The sequence below is a fragment of the Stegodyphus dumicola genome, chromosome 6 (assembly GCF_044657685.1).
Source record: "Stegodyphus dumicola isolate Sdum_Otavi_A_Nest chromosome 6, ASM4465768v1".
Classification (NCBI taxonomy): Eukaryota; Metazoa; Arthropoda; class Arachnida; order Araneae; family Eresidae; genus Stegodyphus; species Stegodyphus dumicola.
The window spans coordinates 81,911,101-81,930,216 of NC_140773.1; the positions used below are offsets into that span (position 1 = coordinate 81,911,101).

Consider the following 19,116-nt stretch of genomic DNA (forward strand, 5'->3'; position numbering starts at 1 on the left):
CACTAAATGAGGGCCACATAAATCAATACCTGTAATAGAAAATGGAGCTGAAACATTAACTCTTTCACTAGGCAAATTACCCATAATTTGTGAAGAAAGAGTGGGCTTACATTTAAAGCACGTTACACATTGATGTACTGTTTTGCGTACGAGACTACGGCCACCTAAAGGCCAAAGTTTCAAGCTCACTGCATTTAGCAGACCTTGTGGTCCAACATGAAATAATTTCCTGTGTAAACTTTCAAAATAAATGTTACTTAATCTTGAACCCTTAGGTAAAATAGGAGGATGTCTTTGAGAATATGGCACTGAAGCATTCTTCAGCCTTCCTCCTACACATACTATTCCTTTGTCATCAAAAAACGGAAATAAATTCGAAATATTACTGGGCAGTTTCTTTCCTTCAAGGAGAACTCGTTGTTCATGCTTAATCAACACTTCTTCGGCTTCTCTTACCTCCTCCACTGACAGTGGTCCTGTGTTTTTTACCTTATTCCCGCAATTGAAAATAAACCTGAAAATATAAGACAAAACATGGTTAATTTTATAATAATTGTTTGAAAGTTCTAAGAGGTCGTCCACAATAAAATGTTGAGAGCTGTCATTTAGCAGGGCTGTCTCTTTACAAGTCTCATCTTCAAAAGGAATTTTCCTTTCTCGCCGCAAAGTTTCTTTTTCGACTTGTTCGATGGTTTCAATCTCAGGAATAAATGGTTGCAAGTTCTTGAAACTGTCAGGCTGCATCAAGAATTCTGGACCTGTCCACCATCCAGAATCTGTCACCAAGGAATCAGCATTCATTCCACGTGAGAGAAGATTGGCAGGATTTTCTTTACCTGCACAGTGATGCCAAGAGTTGGGATCTGTCAAGCTGGTGATTTCGTTCACTCGGTTTGCCACAAATTGCTTCCATCGGGTTTTTGCACCCTTTATCCAAAAAAGTGCAATCTTGGAATCTGTCCAATGGTATTCAACAGAAGATCTTTTCAGATTAACGATTCTCTTTACCTTAGAACTAAGACGAGCTGCAACTAGAGCACCCAATAATTCTAATCTTGGTAAGGTTACACCGTTTAATGGAGCCACACGACTTTTTGAAGTTAGGAGTTTCACCGATATTCCACTGAGTGTCTTCACCTTCAAATATATGGCAGCGCCATATGCCTTTTTACTTGCGTCGCAAAAACTGTGTATTTCAACAGTATCTTCCTTTGATGCAGAATCATTAACCAACCTAGGTATTTTCAAATTTTCTAAGTGATGAAGTTCAGCACACCACTTCTTCCATTCCTTTTCAATTTCCTTTGGTAAAGGTTCATCCCACTGAATTTTTCCATTCCAGAGATCTTGGATGAGGCATTTAACTCGAATGGTGAAAGGCGAAATTAATCCTAAAGGATCAAATATCTTCCCTATTGCTTGAAGTAATAAGCGTTTCGTATTTTTGTCCATAGAAAGAAATTCCAAAAGATTTTTAGTATCCATAGTTAAATAATCTTCGTGCGTCTTCCAAGAAAGTCCCAAGATTTTAGTTTGGTGTGCGCCCAAGCTGAGAGTAGCGTCTGCAGGATAGGTATCGAATTCTTCATTCTTCCATTGCTCCATTAATTCAGCATTATTGCTAATCCACTTCCTGAGGACCATTCCAGCCTCTTCCATAATTTTCTTGGCATTTTTAGATACTTCAAATGCTTCTTCAAAATCCTCACTTCCAGAAATGAGATCATCTACATAAAAACACTGGTCTAAAATTTCAACTGTTTCGGGAAAATCTTCCTTGTATTTTTTAATATGATGTCTAATAGTAGCTGCTAACAGGAATGGGCTCGAACTGACCCCGAAATTTACTCGATTGAAACGGTAAATCTGTAAATTGGGCCTTTTATCAACACTTGGATCATCACTACTCCAAAGAAAACGAACTGCATCCTTATGTTCATCAGAGAGGCATATCTGCAGAAAAGCTTGTTTAACATCTGAACAAAATGCAATTTTGTTCAATCTGAAATTAATTAGTAAATCCAAAAGATTTGGATTTAAGTTAACCCCTGGCCACAAGCAGTCATTTAAAGAAAGTTCATTATTTTGATGACTACCCGCATCAAAGGCGATCCTAGTTTTCGACGTTAAACTACTTTCTTTCCGCACAGCCTGATGAGGCAAATAATATATAGGCCTATTTAAAGCATTTTCTTTTGTATCAGGATTTACGATGCTGATTATGCCTTCTTTTAAATAATCACAAATAATTTCACGGTATTGTTGATGTAACTCAGGATAATGACTAAATCTTCTCCACAAATTCTGAAAAAGCTGCCGCGCCAAGGAATAATTATCAGATAATTCTTCATAATGTTTCCTAAAAGGTAGTTGTACTACATAACGTCCATTTTTAAATTCAACGGTGTCATTAAAAATTTCCATTGCCTGATCCTTTTCATGCAAAACTGGATCATCATGAATACCAAGTCCCTCTAAATCAAAGAAAAGTTTTAAAGTATTTTGAAGAGAGTCATTTCGCACAAGAAAACAATGTCCCTGATAAAAAGGTTGCATTTCGTTAAGCTTCCCGCATGCGATCCATCCGAATTCAGACTCTTTAAATAATAAATCATCATTTATTTTATACGTATTATTTTTCAAAACCTTAAAAAATAAATCAGCACTTATAAGGGCATGTACCTCTGAAGCTTCATAAAATGATTTATCAGCTAAATTTAAAAATTGTGGAATTTCTACTTTCGAAATATCTAACGTAGTACACGGAGTTAGTCCTGTTATCTTATTTACAATCAAGAATTCAACTGGTTCATTAAAGGTACATTCTTCATTTGAAATAAATGTATTCACTTTCCATTTAATATTTTGAATTGATCCATTAAGACATGTAACGGGCATTTTAATTTTCTCCCTTTTTATTCCTAAGCATTCACTTATTTTATCTGTAAGAACACATATATTAGATGCGCTGTCTAAAATCGCACGGATTTTTATTCTTCGATTATTGGCGTCACGGACATAAATCTCTGCAGTAGAAAAAAGTACACTTTTTCTTTTTTGTTTATTCTTGTTACTTAAAACACTCAACGCTTTCAATTCTGAGTCACCTTTTCCAGCGGCGGCATCGAGCTCACTTTTGTTTTGTCTAAGTGGCGTCACCGAGCGACAAGGAGTCTTTGAATGACCCTCATTATCCATGCATATTAATTTATTGTGTTTTTCCCCGCAAGCGCATTTAAATTTCGAGAGACACTGACTTTTCTTATGATTTTGCTTTAGACATAATTCGCAGAGTTTATGTGAACGAATTAATTTTAATCTTTCATGAACACTTAACTTTAAGAATGTATCGCAAAGGAAAATAGGATGAAGGCTCCTACACACAACACAGTTTTTATTTTTATTTTCATTTGTCAAAAGAACCTTCGATTTATGGGAAGGAGTGGAATTCTTATTTATATTAACCCTACTTCCGGGTGTAATATTTCTATTTATAGATAACAAAACTGATTCACGCTGTTCCAAAAATCTAATAAACTCGTCAAATGTTGGAACTACTTTCGATTTGTGAGATAATTCAAAATTTTTTCTAGATTCTTTATCTAGTTTTTGAAGACGAATATTTATTATAAAAACATCACATAACTTGTTCTGTTCATATTTTAATACTTTCAAAGCGCGTAAATTCTTTTGTATACAATCAATCATACTTCTGATATCTTTCGCATTTTCGGATTGAATCTTTTCAAAATTTAAAATATTCTGCACATGAATGTCAACAATCAGACGTTCATTATCATAGCGAGATTCTAAAGCATTGTACAAAGATTCAAAATTATCAAAGTTACTACTTAAATGCTTAGCATCATTAGTAAGACAAGATCTTAGATAATACAATTTCTGTGAATGACTCAGCTGAACATTATTTGTAATTAAATCATCAAATTGAGTTTTAAATGAACTAAATTCTTCATATTTTCCTGAAAATTCAGGCAAAACTAACGCTGGGATTTTAGTTTTGATATGAAAATTTTCATCTACATTACTTTCAGTAACATTTAACTGCTTTTGCAGAATTTAACTTATTGTAAGAATTAATGAGAATTTCAATTCTTACCTCCAATTTTTCCAGACGATCATCACATTGGTTTAAGTCGTCATCAATTTTGGTCAGATCATCATCTCTCATTTCACTTTGTGCGTAGCACGCACTTCGTAGTTCATCAACTTTCTTTTGAAGAACTTGAATGTTTTTTAGTTTAACTTTAAGTTCAACTAAGTCCACATCATTATTTGCAATTTGCACAAAAGTTTCGAATCTAGTTATTTTCCCCTTTAGGGATGCTTTGCTTTTCATTAATATATCCATACCGCTGAAGTAGGCCCCAGGGTCGACGGAGCCAGATGACTAAACTTATTTTTTTAAAGGTTATTTTTTATCGACGGACCAGCTTCACTGCTTCGTTTTTAATTATTTTATTTAGAAAAACATCATATACAAATATTTACAGTGAAGCAAAATACAATTTAATTGTGAGCTTCGGTTACAAGTAATTGCTCACGTCAGACCGGTTAGATTTCTTCTTCAAGTCTGCTACCTCAATCGCAGGAGGTGATAATTGGCGAGATTCGTTGGCGTAAAATGCGCCAACAATCGTCTTTTGATATGTCTGCGAGAAAGGTGAAATACTCGTGCACGTTTCAAAAATCGTACACAGTTGACTTTCCTTCCATTATTTCTTCAAGGAAATGTAATAAATTTGCGATGTGTACCATCTGTCGTTGCGATTTTTCGATTTCGCTTGGTGGAAGGGCAGATGTTCTCAAACATGTGCGTACACAAAAACACAAGGACAACATGAGTTGTTTTGAAAAAACAAAAAATTAAATTTTTCTTCGGAAACAAAAGACCAAAAAGTGATTAATGCAGAATGTCTGTCCTCTACCTTTTTACTGGAGCACAACCTGCCACTGAATGCATCGGATCACGCTGCAGCTTTATTTAGAAAAATGTTTCCCGATAGTGAAATCGCTAAGAAATACTCAAGTGCAAGGACCAAAACAGGTGCAGTTGTTAAAGAAATGGGTTTGAAAAATAAATCTTCAGTTATTGATTGCATTAAAACAGCTCCGTTCTGCCTCTCTACGGATGGAAGCAATAATACCAATTCAAAACTGTATCCAATTGTTGTTTCTTTTTTTAATCCAGAGTCTTCAGAAATTGAGTGCAGTTTACTTTCTGACCCCACTTTAGAAGGACATTCGACAGGCTTTAATATAGCACAGCTAATTATTAAAACTTTAAAATAAAATGCAGTCCCTCTGGATAATTGCTTAGCGCTTGGTGCCGATAATGCACCAGTAATGGTAGGCTTGAAGACTGGTGTTGCAGGCATCTTAAGAAAGGCAAATTCAGATTTGCAGATTATGAGGTGCACCTGTCACCTCTTAAGTTTAGCAGCTGAAAAAGGGGCAGCTTCTTTACCATTAAATGTGGATGAACACATTGTTGATATTTATTATTATCTTGAAAGGAGTTCTAAAAGAAAGGAAAAATTGAAACAGTTCCAACAGCTGCATAATACTGAAATGAGAAAAATTTTGATTTTTTGTAATTTCTGCATCATTCAGCAATTCAACTGGCAGTTCTCAAAATAATACTGCAAAATATAAGCGTAAAGCTGATACAAATTTCTCTCAAAATAAAAAAAAAAATTGCTCAACACACGAAACATTTTCTGATTACTGTAAGTTTATCTTGTGAAGAACGAATATTTATGGTTTTTTCTTCGGACCTTAACAAAGCTTTTTGCTTTTTTTTTTTTACAATTCATTTTGCCATCATTCGATGTTCTGAACACAATTCTACAAAGCAGAATTCCATTAATTCATGTTTTGCAATCAATGATTTATGATCTGTTTAAAGACATTTTATCAAAGTTTGTAAAACCAGTCTGTGTTTTGTCTTGTAATTCTATATATGATGTGATTTATGGTGAAACAGAAAATCAGAAGGAAGATGAAGATTTGGTAATAGGAGCTGCAACTACAAAAGTAGTGGAAGAACTTTCAGAAGAAGACAAAAATAAGTTTTATCTTCATGTTAGAAGTTACTTCTGTCGAGTATGTGATTACATACTACATAAATTTCCAGTCAAAGATGAAGTGATTTTGCATGCTAAAGTTGCTGATGTTTCTGCTCTAGCAAATGCATCTTTTTTTGATATAAGGTACTTTTTGAACAGATTTCCTGTGTTACTTCGTTTAGTCATGAAAGATGATGATATTGATGTTGCTACTGATATACTGCAGTCGCAATTTTGCAGTTTACAATTAGAAAACTTGGATGAAGTTATAAAATCAGCTAGGATTGACACCCAGTGGAGGTTAATTGGAAAATTGAAAGGGGCTGATGGAATTTTAAGATATAGTGAACTCTCTAGAATTATGTTGGCCATCTTGACAGTTCCCCATAGTAATGCGGAGCGTGAGAGGATTTTCAGTGTTGTTGCAAAAACGAGGACTAAATTTAGACCTAATATTAGTGATGACACATTAGAAAAACTTTTATTAGTGAAAGCAGGCCTACGTGGCAATTACTATGAACAAAATTATGAAATTTCTTTCTTAACGAGAGCAAAATCTGCCACTGTCATTAACATTTGTATGAAAACTGATTAAAATGCCTTTTTTTTTTTTTTTTTTTTTTTTTTTAAACGATGAAAGTAATAAAAATGTTTTTTATGTCTAAGGTATTTTTGTTTTTCTTGCATTTAAGACTTAGTAAAGTTAATTCATTATTAAAAACTATATTTTTATCATTTAAAAAGTCTTTTTAACATTGTGAAAAATCTCCTGATTTCTTAAAAAAATCTCCTGATTTTTGAGCGTCATAGGTTGGCAAGTATGTTTATGTATTCAGAACTCTGATAAGCCTTAAGCATGTGCAAGAAATAGACATAAGTATAATAAATAACTAAACTAATACAATTCATCCTTTATTGTCTCAGTGCGCAATAGAAGCAAGATAAAATTTAACGGAACAAGTTGTCATTAGTCGCCAAGCTAATGATACATAGCCAAATATCTATAGTGAAGGATAGCTAAATTTGATGAAGATAGCCGCTAAGTTTAAAAGGTTCTTGGATATTGCAAAACAATGATGAAATTTTCCAATTAAGCGATTTTGTAATGAAATGTGGAGAAGTGGTAATAAATGAAGATGATATGAAAGAAGTTTTTCATTGTGATGACAATGCTTCTCAATCATTGGTCAATTAATGAATGGCGGAATCTGTAGTATGGTTCTAGATCCCAAAAATACTGCTACCGTTAGTGAAGAAAGTGACAGAGTAGATACTAAAAACAAGAAAATTTCAATTGGCAAGCTCATCAGAATTCTCGAAGCAGCAGTTACAGGACTTCAACAATGTAACTAGACAAGAGATTATGTCTAGAGAAAGTATTAGCACCAAAAACAAAGCAACTTAAACAACTTACATTAAAAGAAATGTTTAATAAGGTAAACAAATAAATGTTAAGCTTCTTTTTTTTTTTTTTTTTTTTTTTTTTTTTTTTTTTTTTTTTTTTTTTTGATACCCATTAGATCATAAATACTTCATTATTTCAAAACTCATGATTTAATATTTTTAATTTTATAATTTCTACATGCCATCTTGCTAGAATTAAACTGATGATTTAATATATAGAAAAATACTAAATCCGTAATCGCCGATCCAGTATACCAGATAAAATAGAGGTGTCAGATTCTACTCTGACATTAATGCTTTCCATATGACAGCTTTCCAAATGCTGTGCTTACTGTATTTTATTTTTATATTTATTTTATTATTACTTGTCAAATTCAGTCAAAGGCTATTCACTATTTACTTAACATACACCAAGTTTACATCTTTTGTTTTGATTAGTACTTTTTGATATTTTGCTGTAATTTTCCCTTTTTAAATTCATCAAATTGCTTGATTTATTATAACATAATTTGATTAATTATAGATAGATAGATAGATAGGTATAAAGGAATAAATAAAAGGGGGAAGTTCAAAACATAATCCAGTTGTAAGCTGATAGCTGCAACAAATGGTGGTAATAGTGCAAAAAATAATGAATAAAAAAATACGTTTAAAATTCATCTCATATTCAATTCAGAATAAATTAATTGCAAATACCTAAAACGGAATTACAGTGGCAAACTTCAAGAAATGGTGGGGCAAAACATGCCAAAATCAAAAATGATAAGTGATATTTACATCTTTCACTGCATCCTCGTTGGGGGTTGGTGCAACAAAAATAAATAAAATAGTCTGTTTCTGTACTGGCAAGAACACAAATTAAAATTTAAAAGTAATCTTAAACAAACAGTAACCAAACTAATCTTTATTTCTTTCAGTCCAACCACTTTATGCCGAAGTAGTGCAAAAATTGTATCATCAAATATACAGATAGATTAAAAAAGATTATGAAATAATTGACAAATTAAAAAAGTATTTTAATTCAATTGAGTCCAAAAGCAAAACCTCCCAACATAATAATCTAGCACCTTGAAAAAACAAAACTGTATGCAATTTTTTTAATTGAAAATTGGAAAAAAATTAAATGCAAATTTTGAAAACATACAATCTGGGTTAAAAAATAAAATTGTAATTCATAAACAAGCAAGAAAGCTTAAAAATCTAATGAGAATTTGAGTGGACCAAATTCAAAAACATGTAAAACAGAAGTAATTCAGCATATTTAGAAATAAAAGAAAAATGAAAATTTGATCTAAATAAAAGAGGGGAAGTTTTTTTCTTTGAAGAAATTTTGGTAACTAGCAGTTTAACAGGAAGAGAGTACACAGGATCAGAACTAAAACAAAACAACTTAATAATAATTTTAAAAAAAAAAAAAATCTGAAAGTTTTTATTTTAATATTTTCCAAAAAAATATAAAATGGAAGAAAATAACAAAAGAAATTCTTAAAGAGTTTGTTCTTAAAATCTGTAACACCAAGGAAACAAAAGTGTTGAAGAAGTATATATTTTCATGTAAAGTCTAAAATGTATTAAGATAAACTGCAAATTTAAAGCTGATTAAACTCAATAAGAATAATTAGAAAAACTATTATTGTAGAAATAAAAATGAACAGTTTGGAAGAAAAAAAAATTGAATATAAGTAATTTGATGATCTTTTTCAAATTATTCATTTAAATTTTCATTTGTATTTTATTTTTGTAAATGTTATAATTCTTCTGTTTTACATATTTTTGGATTTGGTTCATTCAAAATGAAAATTTTTATTAGATTTTTAAGCTTTTATAATTGTTTATGAATGATGCTTTAACCCAGCCTGTATGTTTCCAAAATTTGCATTCAATTTTGTTTTTTCCAATTTTTAATTAAAAATTTTGCATCTGGTTTTCATTTTTCAAGTGGTGGATTATTATGTTGGCAAGTTTTGTTTTAGGTCACGATCTACTAAAAATATTTTTTTATAATCTCTATTATTACATAGTCTTTTTCAATTAACCTATGTTTTTGCTGCTAAAATTGTTATACTACTTTCTTTGGCCTTTAAGGTTTGGACTGATAGAGATACAAATTACTTTGCTGTTGTTTTTCTGAGATTATTTTTTAATTTTGATTTTTGTGTCCTTGTCAGTTTAAAAGTGGGCTATTTTATTTATTTACCTCTTCATTTCACCACCATCCCTAATGATGATGCAGCAAAAAATATAAATGTAATTTATCACTTTTTAATTTTTATTTTTGACATGTTTTGGTCCCTTATTTCTTGAAATTTGCCACTGTTCTTCCACACTGTGTGTACACACACATATAATCAAGATATAATAATTAAATAAAAATTTTGGTAGCTAGCAGTTTTAACAGGAAGATAGTACACAAGATCAGAACAAAAACAAAACAACTGAATAATTTCAAAAAAAAAAAAAAGTCTGAAAGTTTTCATATTTTCCCAAAAGAGTTGTTTTAGTCTTCAGGCAGCTTTAGGCCAATCAAAGTACAGGCAAATGATGCAATTTATAACATGTGGCAGCTAAAGCTCTAGGAATATTTTTCTCCTATCTGTGGACAGGTCAGTGACGTAGCTATGCAAATACTGTAAGCACAAAGTACCTGAAATTATAACAATTATGTAGTTCTTATGAAATGGCATATAAAATTAGCAATTATGATATTGAGGTATAGTAATCTGGCATTGTTTGATGTATTCATAAACATACAGGATCAACTTAACATTAACACCCAAACTAAAATATGAGTCAGATTTCATCAAATGGAGCTTATGGCTTTCTCCAGTCACCCTTTAAATATGGAAAATGTAGATTTAACAAATTTCTCCGTGTGTTCTCCCGTGGTGTAAATGGTAGGAATATTCAAACTGGCAACTGGAAGATCTGTGTTTTGGGTTCCACAAAAAAAAATTTCCTGTTGCATGTTTTAATTATTTATTATCAAATAAATATATATACTAAAACAACATTTTTATAATTTTTCATTTACATCACCACTTATATTTTTCACTAATTTTTATGAAATTATCAGTAGGAGAAAAATTAAACCATTTTCTTTTCAAAGCAAAAATATTAGCTAACCAATAATTTATTGCAAAATTCTACTAAACATTTTTATCGAGACAATAACACATAAATTCTCATATCATTTGCACATCTGATTGTCAAATCATATTAACAAGTATCAACCCTTTTGTAAAATAGGATAAATGCACAATATGCATTTTCTTCATTTTGACTTTTAAAAATGGAATATATATATGCATGTTTGTATGTATACATTTACAATATTATTAAAAATTGTAGTAATAAACAGCATCTCTTTTACAATATAAAATTAAAGACATACCATAAACAGTTAATTCTTGTATATGTGTATATATACATATATATAAGTTTTCAGACAAAAACAATTATTATTTTTTTAATACTGATAGTTTAAAAAATACTGTTTCATGATAAAAACCCAATGGCAAACTCTGAAATTTACAAATATTTCTGTAATTCATTACTATTAACCCTTTCGACATCCTCTCCTGTCCGCGAAAATTTCTCCCCAGCGGCCCTTTGTTTTTTGCAGCGTGTAATGTTGTTTGTACATACATAACTTTCATAGTGGATGAATGTAAATGAATATTAAGTAAAATTATAAGGAAATAAAGCATAAGGGAAAAGTAATAATATCTCTGCTTATTTCTAACAGCAGGATTAATTTGATAGCATCTGATCCAGGCAGTCCACTCCTCCCATTTTGTTGCTGTAATCTTTTACAATTATTGGTTTTTTTACAGTTCTTTTCTGGGTTTCAACATCAATCATAGAGATATTATGGACTGTACTCAAACATATATCCTTCTTGTCTTTCCAATTTACAACCACATTTTTCTCTTTTTCTGCCGAGTTATGTAAAATGGCGCGAATATTCATAAAACCCGGGGGGAATTCAATTAGAAATAAAATGCCTGATTAGTACTGCCCTCTAAGAGGTATTAGAACAAACAAAAATAAAAATTCAAACAGGTAAACATTTAAAAGTTTTAAAATGTAGAAGAGCGCTTGATGCGCATTACGGCCGCCCTGCAGAAGTTTCACTTGAACACGCTAGACGTGTTAAGATGATGAAGAGGTTAATATGTCTCATTTATTATATGCCAAATGATCGGAATCGATTTTTAAAATTCACACCTATCTCATTATTAAAAATTTCAATCATCTAATAATTTGCTAGTAATAAATAATGAATCAGTTTGAAAGGTTCAGTGGCCATTTATTTCATAGTATAATTCATAAAAACATATGGTCACTGTGTTTTTCAAACAGATTTATTATTTTACCCATACACACACAAAAAAAAAAAAAAAAAAAATCATAAAGAGCTTTTAAATTTAATCAGTGACATCAATATCGTATTTAAAACAAAATATATTAACTGTCAATAAATAGTTTTAAATCCTAATAAGAATACAAATAAAAATAATTTGTAAAAGTATCATAATGGTTACAAAAAATTTATATATATATATATGTTTCACAGGAATATAGTAAAGTTAAATTAAATTTAAATAATTTTCTTGCACCATTGCTGCAAGGAATAAAATTTGAATTTAACAGATATTCTCTATTCGTAAAAAGCTAATATAAATTTTTCATTTAATTACGAAATTTTAATTGCAACAATAAAAAATAAAAGTTTAATTATTGCTGTGAACTGTGCACTTAACACTATTTTTGCAATTAAAATTTATTAATTAAATTTTTAATTTATAGTAGCTTTTTACAAATGGTGAATATTTGTTAACTTCAAATATATACAGTCAAAAGCCGTTAATCTGGACTCGTCAGGACTTTGGCGATTCTGGATTATCGATTTTTCCAGATTATAGATCATCAGTAGAAATTCTAAAATTAAAAATATGAAACCGTAATTTATGAAATAAAGAACAATTATAATCTAAAGGGTATTAAAATTTACAAAAAAAGAAGCTTTATATTTATTTGTTTACTTTATTAAACATTTCTTTCAATGTAAGTTGTTTAAGTTGCTTCATTTTATGTGATAATGCTTTCTTTTTAATTCTATAAACAGACATCATTTCTTGTTCAGTTACAAAGTTCCGCTGAAGTCCCGTAATTGCTGTGCCGAGAATACCGACTAACTTGTCAATTGAAATTTTTTCATTTTCACTAACCTCTCTGTCACCTTCTTCAAGTTTTTATCCATTTTTTGCAGCAATTCCACTTTTTGTTTGATGGATATCGAAACATACTTTCGTTTTGTAGATCCTTTGGGAGCTCCAGCGTCGGAAATTCTATTTGACATAATCGAAAGTTCAAGTTTACTTTTATAAAATTGCTCTTACAGTCTGCAAAGAATAATAAGCCGGATCCAATTCGAAGATTAAGGAACAACGCAATCATCAACATTAACTGAAATAGATAATTAGATAATTTTAGCTTATACCCTCCGTTATACATAAAATGTGCACGCGAAAACGTATTCTGCACTTGCGCACACGCATATGCGCAGTCGTAAAGGTCTTACGCGCACGCATAAATGCCTTTGCGCATGTGTCAACGCGGCACATGCGCAGAAAATTTTTAGTTTTAAGGTCCGGATTATGGGTGTCCGAATTAATGACTTTTGACTGTATATATATATATTGCATTAGTGTGAATTTCGCTTAATAGTGAAAGATATTGGGTTCACTGTATTGTTCATAAGGTGTTCAACTTTTCTCTGAAAAATATAATCTCTTACATTGTAAAAAGAAATATATATATATACATATATTTCATTTTAGAAAATGTTCAAAAAGCCTATCTTTCTTTCAGTATATTCATATTTTCTGAATGTGGCTCCAAATACTCTCTCAGCTCAGCACATTTTATTATGATGATAAATTTGAGCAATCTGAAGCATACAGTAAAGATATTTTGGGAAGAGGGAATGCATTGTCATGTTTTCGATAAATTTGATGCTAATTTAGAGATATGCAACTGCATTCTTTATTTAAATGTGAAAAATTAGCAGCACTTACAGAGACTTGATGAACTTCCTTAAAGCCAACTGCACAAACCTGATTGTCAACACGGCAACCATATTTGTGTTAATTCCGTATTAGCAGACTATGCAATGTTGGATAAAGCTCTTTTTCACTAGTAGTGACATCTGGCAGTCAACAAATTGAAGATGACTCTTGGAGCATAGAATAGGCGTCCAAGTCCGTATTGTGTATGCTTGATAGCCACTACTTCGTGAAGCTGGAACTAGATGGTTTACAACGTAAATTTTAGGTTTTGCGATTTTCAGCTTGTTTCAAAATATGTTGTTTAGCTTTCTTGTGGTAATCATCATAAGCGTTGACAAAATCTGATGGATCTCTGAATTTAACAGCTCTGTAATTTTGTCATTAGTAGATTTTATTTTAGTTCCAAACATGAGTTTGAATGGAGTTGTACTGATACTTTGTTGGTATGTTGAATTAATCACTTGTTGAATTTCATCAACATGTGTGTATACCATTTTGTGGGAATTGGAATCAATAATTTGGAGAGAACAAAAATTATGACAGAATTCAATCTCTCAATTTGTTTACTGACACAAGGCAGTCCAGTAGTGATTTGAATATGCTGGATATTGTTGGTTGAACAATAATCTTGAAAATCTTTAGAAGTAAATGCTGAACTTTTATTGGGTAATTATACACACAGGATTTTCAAAAACATATGTTTTATTTTCCAATTTAGACTACTTTGGTACTATATGTAGATTTTGTTGGGTAAAGTCATACAAACTTTATGAATGAGTCAGTAGCAGCAATTATTATACTTGTAATTTTTATGAGTGTTCCTAAATGATTGAGTGGTCCTAAATGATCAGTGTGATATGTATGAAGTGGTATATCTTGCTTGATTATAAAATGTAACATATCTTCTTGTTTTCCACATTTACAATTAACTAATATGCAAGTAATTCAATTTTCAATATAGTAATCAGTTTTGTCTTTATGTATGCAGTCAAAAGTCTTTAATCCGGACTCGTCGGGACTTCGGCGATTCCGGATTATTGGTTTTTTCGGATTAAAAATCATCAATTTAAATCTGGTAAGATGGCATGTAGAAATTATAAAATTAAAAATATGTAACCATAATTTATGAAATAAAGAGCAATTATAATCTAAAGGGTATAAAAATTTACAAAAAAAAAAAAAAAGCTTAATATTTATTTGTTTACTTTATTAAACATTTCTTTCAACGTGCGCATGCGCAAAGCATACATTAGTCAAAATTAGAAATAGCAACCGGAAAACTATTTGATGTCGAAATTAGAAAATAGCAACCAGAAAACTATTTGATGTGTATTCGTGATATTTATAATGACGAGGAATTTGATTTAAATCATATCAAAGACGGAGTACATCAAGGTGAAATACTACATTTAGTAAGGAATTATAAGCTGAATAAAATAAAGACATCTGCCCTGAAGATAAGGATAGTGCTGACAGATCAACTTCCAGTTCATTGCGTGCCGCTACGCCCCCCCCCCCTCCCACAGAGCAGCGTGAAATTGATAAACAGATTTCGGAATGGTTAGAGAAACAAAAGATATGCCTTTACCCATTTTTTGCAGCAATTCCACTTTTTGTTTGATGGACATCGAAACATGCTTTTGCTTTGTAGATCCTTTGGCAGCTCCAGAATCGGAAATTCTTTTTGACATAATCGAAAGTTCAAGCTTACTTTAATAAAATTGCTCTAACAGTCTGCAAAAAATAATAAGCCGTATCCAATTCGAAGATTATGGGAAAACCCAATCTGTAACATTAACTGAAATAGATAATTAGATAATTTTAGCATAGCTTATACCGTCCGTTATACATTAAACGCGCATGTGTTAACGCATATGCGCAGAAAGTTCGTATCTTTGAGGTCCGGATTAAAGACTTTTGACTGTGAAAAAATTTGTGTTTTACGACTTCTTCAGTTTGTTTAAAAGCAAAATGTCAACAAAGATGTGTGTCCTTAATTATATTGGTCCCACCAGTGGCTGAGCGGTAAAGTTGCTGAACACTGGTAGTTTGGTCCGAGGTTCAAATCCCGCAAACGGGCTGGCTGCATGGGTGTTTTCGTGGCTTTACCCATGTGTAGCGTGTATACAAGCCACTTTTCCGTAGAAAGTCCTCCACGAAGGCATCCCTTCCCTTAGGCAGATAGCCCTAGTGTGCTTTGCCATAATTAAATACACCACCACCTTAATTATATTGTTTTGCATTTATTCTCAAATAGCAAGGAATTGGTTACTGTCTACAAATTTATGAAATAACTTTTAACACAATAGTCATTATAAGGTTTAACAAAGACTTCTTTGATAGCTTGAAATTGATCATCTTGCTCTTGAGCAATTTTAATGAGGCTGTTTAAATGATAATTGTAACAAGGGATCTGTTAGCGCATCAACATGTGTCTTTCGTGTTCCTGTTAGGTGTTCTGTTTTGTAGTTCAAAACGTCAAATTTTTTGTAACTTTGCAACTAAAAAATTCATTTGTTCGAATTAATTCAAAGTCAATAACTTCTTTGTATACTTAGGTTTTTCTTGTTCATTGCCATTTTGAAAGTATTAAAGTCAGTAATAACTTTGAAGTGTTTCCTTAAAAGATAAAGTCTAAATTTTCTCAAAGCTTGAATTTCAACTAATAAATACATCATGTTCATAACTGGTAAATTATTTTTCAGCATCAAATGTATTTTTGCTCATGCAATAAATAGGATGTAGGCAATTATCAGTCATTGATCTTGCCATGAGAATGCAACCATAACCATGGAAAGGTTTCAGCATAAGTGTGTATTTCAGTATCATTATGCTGATTATAGACACTAAGTGCAGGTTCTTCACATAAAATAAAATTCAAAAATTTCAAAAGATTAAAAGTTTATTCCTCCCCCCTCCACCGTTGAAGTCATTACCTTTCTTAACTCTTTCCTATCGGGAGAGGCCAAAATCTGTTTCTCTCAAACATCTGAAACACCTGTATACCTATATGTATTTTTGTTGGAATTAATTTGCTTCCCCCATGCCAAGTAGACTGCTACAATGCTAATAATAACCTAATTAAGCAAAGTGAAAACCTTTCTGTTAGGATCTTTATGTGCTTTCACCACTGTGTGCCGTTGCCCCTTAGGAGAGGATTGTAACTTCAACCATCAATAGATAAATATTGACGCTAAACAAAAGAGAAGGAAGGTGCATTGAAATAACATAACTACTTTTAGTCACTTCAAAAGAATAATTGGCATGTCATTTAACAACACCGAAAAGCAATGAGTCAGGCACTAACATGATGGAAGAAAGCACCAGGTAGAAAATAATTCAGACGTTCGTATGACCTGCCATTGTCTGAATGGTGGGCATTTGGGGTGACTTCTATGTGAAAGAGTTAAAGAGATTAGTTAAGCATTTATGGAAAAATTTAGAGATTTATGAAGATATCTGACAAGAACAAGAAAACGTAAGTTTCTGCAACTTTTGGATTCAGGATAATTACAGCTGTTTTAAGAGTAGGTGGTAACAGTTTATAATTTTCAATGATGTGACCATGGAATTCAGTTCTGTAACTTAAAAATATAGATTTCTTTTCAAGTCCATAATCAGAAGCAATTGAGAAAATGTATTTTTAGCACTTAATACTTTCATCTTCATCTTTTGTGAAAATTATATCATCTAAATACAGTAAAGTAAAATACAGTATAAAGTTCGTAATCCGGAATGATCTATAATCCAGACCTCAAAGCTACAAACTTACGCATGCGCATAAAGCATTTCCGATAGTGAAGAAAGTGACAGAGAGGTTACTGAAAATAAAAAAATTTTGCATGACAAGTTAGTCGGTATTCTCGACACAGCAATCACAAAACTTGAACAGTGTAACTTTGTAACTGAACAAGAAATTATGTCTGTTTATAGAATTAAAGAGAAAGTATTAGCACAAAAAACAAAGCAACTTAAACTACTTACACTGAAAAAAGTGTTTTATTAAGTAAACAAATAAATATTAAGCTTTTTTTGTGTAAATTTTGATACTCTTTAGATCGTAATTGCTCTTTATTTCATAAATTATGGTTTCATATTTTTAATTGTATAAATTTCTGCATGCCATCTTACCAGATTTAAATTGATGATCTATAATCCGGAAAAAACCCTAATACGGAATCGTTGAAGTCCCAATAAGTCCGGATTACAGACTTTGTACTTTATAACCTTGCAAAGTTAGCTGCAATATCCTTCCCCCCACAGTATTTTGCTTCTGAGTTATTTCTAAGACAAATGAAGGGATTTTTGATTGAAATTTCCCCAAGGTAATCATTTGCATCTGTGATGTTTGTTGGGACAAAATTTAGGTAAATGACCAAATCTGTTACAGTTATAACATTTAGATGTCTGTTAATTATTAGAATTTGTTGATAAACCTTTTCTATCATGTAAAGCTAAAAATATTGATTCATGACATTCAATCTCACATTTTAAAATAGTATGATTACAACATCTTATAAGATTATATCATCTTATAAATGTGATGTTATAAGAAATTATAACATCACATTTTTAATTTGTATTACTTAAAATCTAAAACAAGATTTTCTGGCAATAAATTTAGGGCAATTGAAATTAAAGGTGAACAATAGTATTTTGAATCCTCTTGCATTGAATCTAAATTTCATACAGTGGTATCGAGCTCATCATATAACTTTCTCAAAGCTTGAACATTTGAAGAATTTTTAACTCTTTGCAAGTTTAAAATTCTGCTCATAAAAGAATCAGGGATGATATCTTTATAACCAAAATGATCTTTAAGGAATTTTATGCAGTTGTCATAATTTTTATCAGTTAACTGAAAGCCAGATACTGCATTTAACACTCTCCAGTGAAGTACGTTTTTAAATAAGCAAAGTTTTCAGTTTTCAAAGGTGAATCACTTCCATCAATAGTGCTTTTCATATTTCAGATCTTCTGAATGTGGTTCAGATCTTCTGAATGTGGTGGTAGGAAGTTTAACTGAAGGGAATAAATTTGAGCTGTCATTTGAAGTACTTTTTTTTTTTTTTTTTTTTTTTTTGCTTTTTTTACTAACATTTGTTTTCTGATGTTGATGGTTTAAATTTAAAATAGCAAATTTTCTGCTTCAATAAATGTTTATGTTTGTTGCTATATCCAATACATTTTCTGGGTAATCAGTACTAGTGGTTTCTTCTTCCTCAATTAAGTTTTCATCAATTAAATATTCAATTTGACTATCTAAGAATTTTAATTTACTCATTTTTTCAACTAAAGTATCTAGATGTTCCTCTAAGATATCACATGTAATATTTTCATCTGTTAAAGCAACACCAATTCTTGAAATTAGTTTAGTAAAATTGCTTCTTTCAATACTACATTTTTGTTTTATTTATTTATTTTTTTTAAGAAGTCGTGTCATGTTTCAATACTTAATAGAATTTTACATTCAAGATCATAAGTTATGAAAAGTTGTAAAACAATTACAGGGAAACACTTACCTATAATCATTTTGAAAATGGTTGAGGATTGCT

General features: G+C 31.1%; 1 protein-coding gene across 13 annotated transcripts in view; it reads left to right on the plus strand.

Moving 5' to 3' along the window:
• Positions 1-19,116, plus strand: part of unc-104 (kinesin family member unc-104) — a 248,891-nt gene that overhangs the window by 167,128 nt on the left and 62,647 nt on the right. The window lies entirely within an intron of this gene.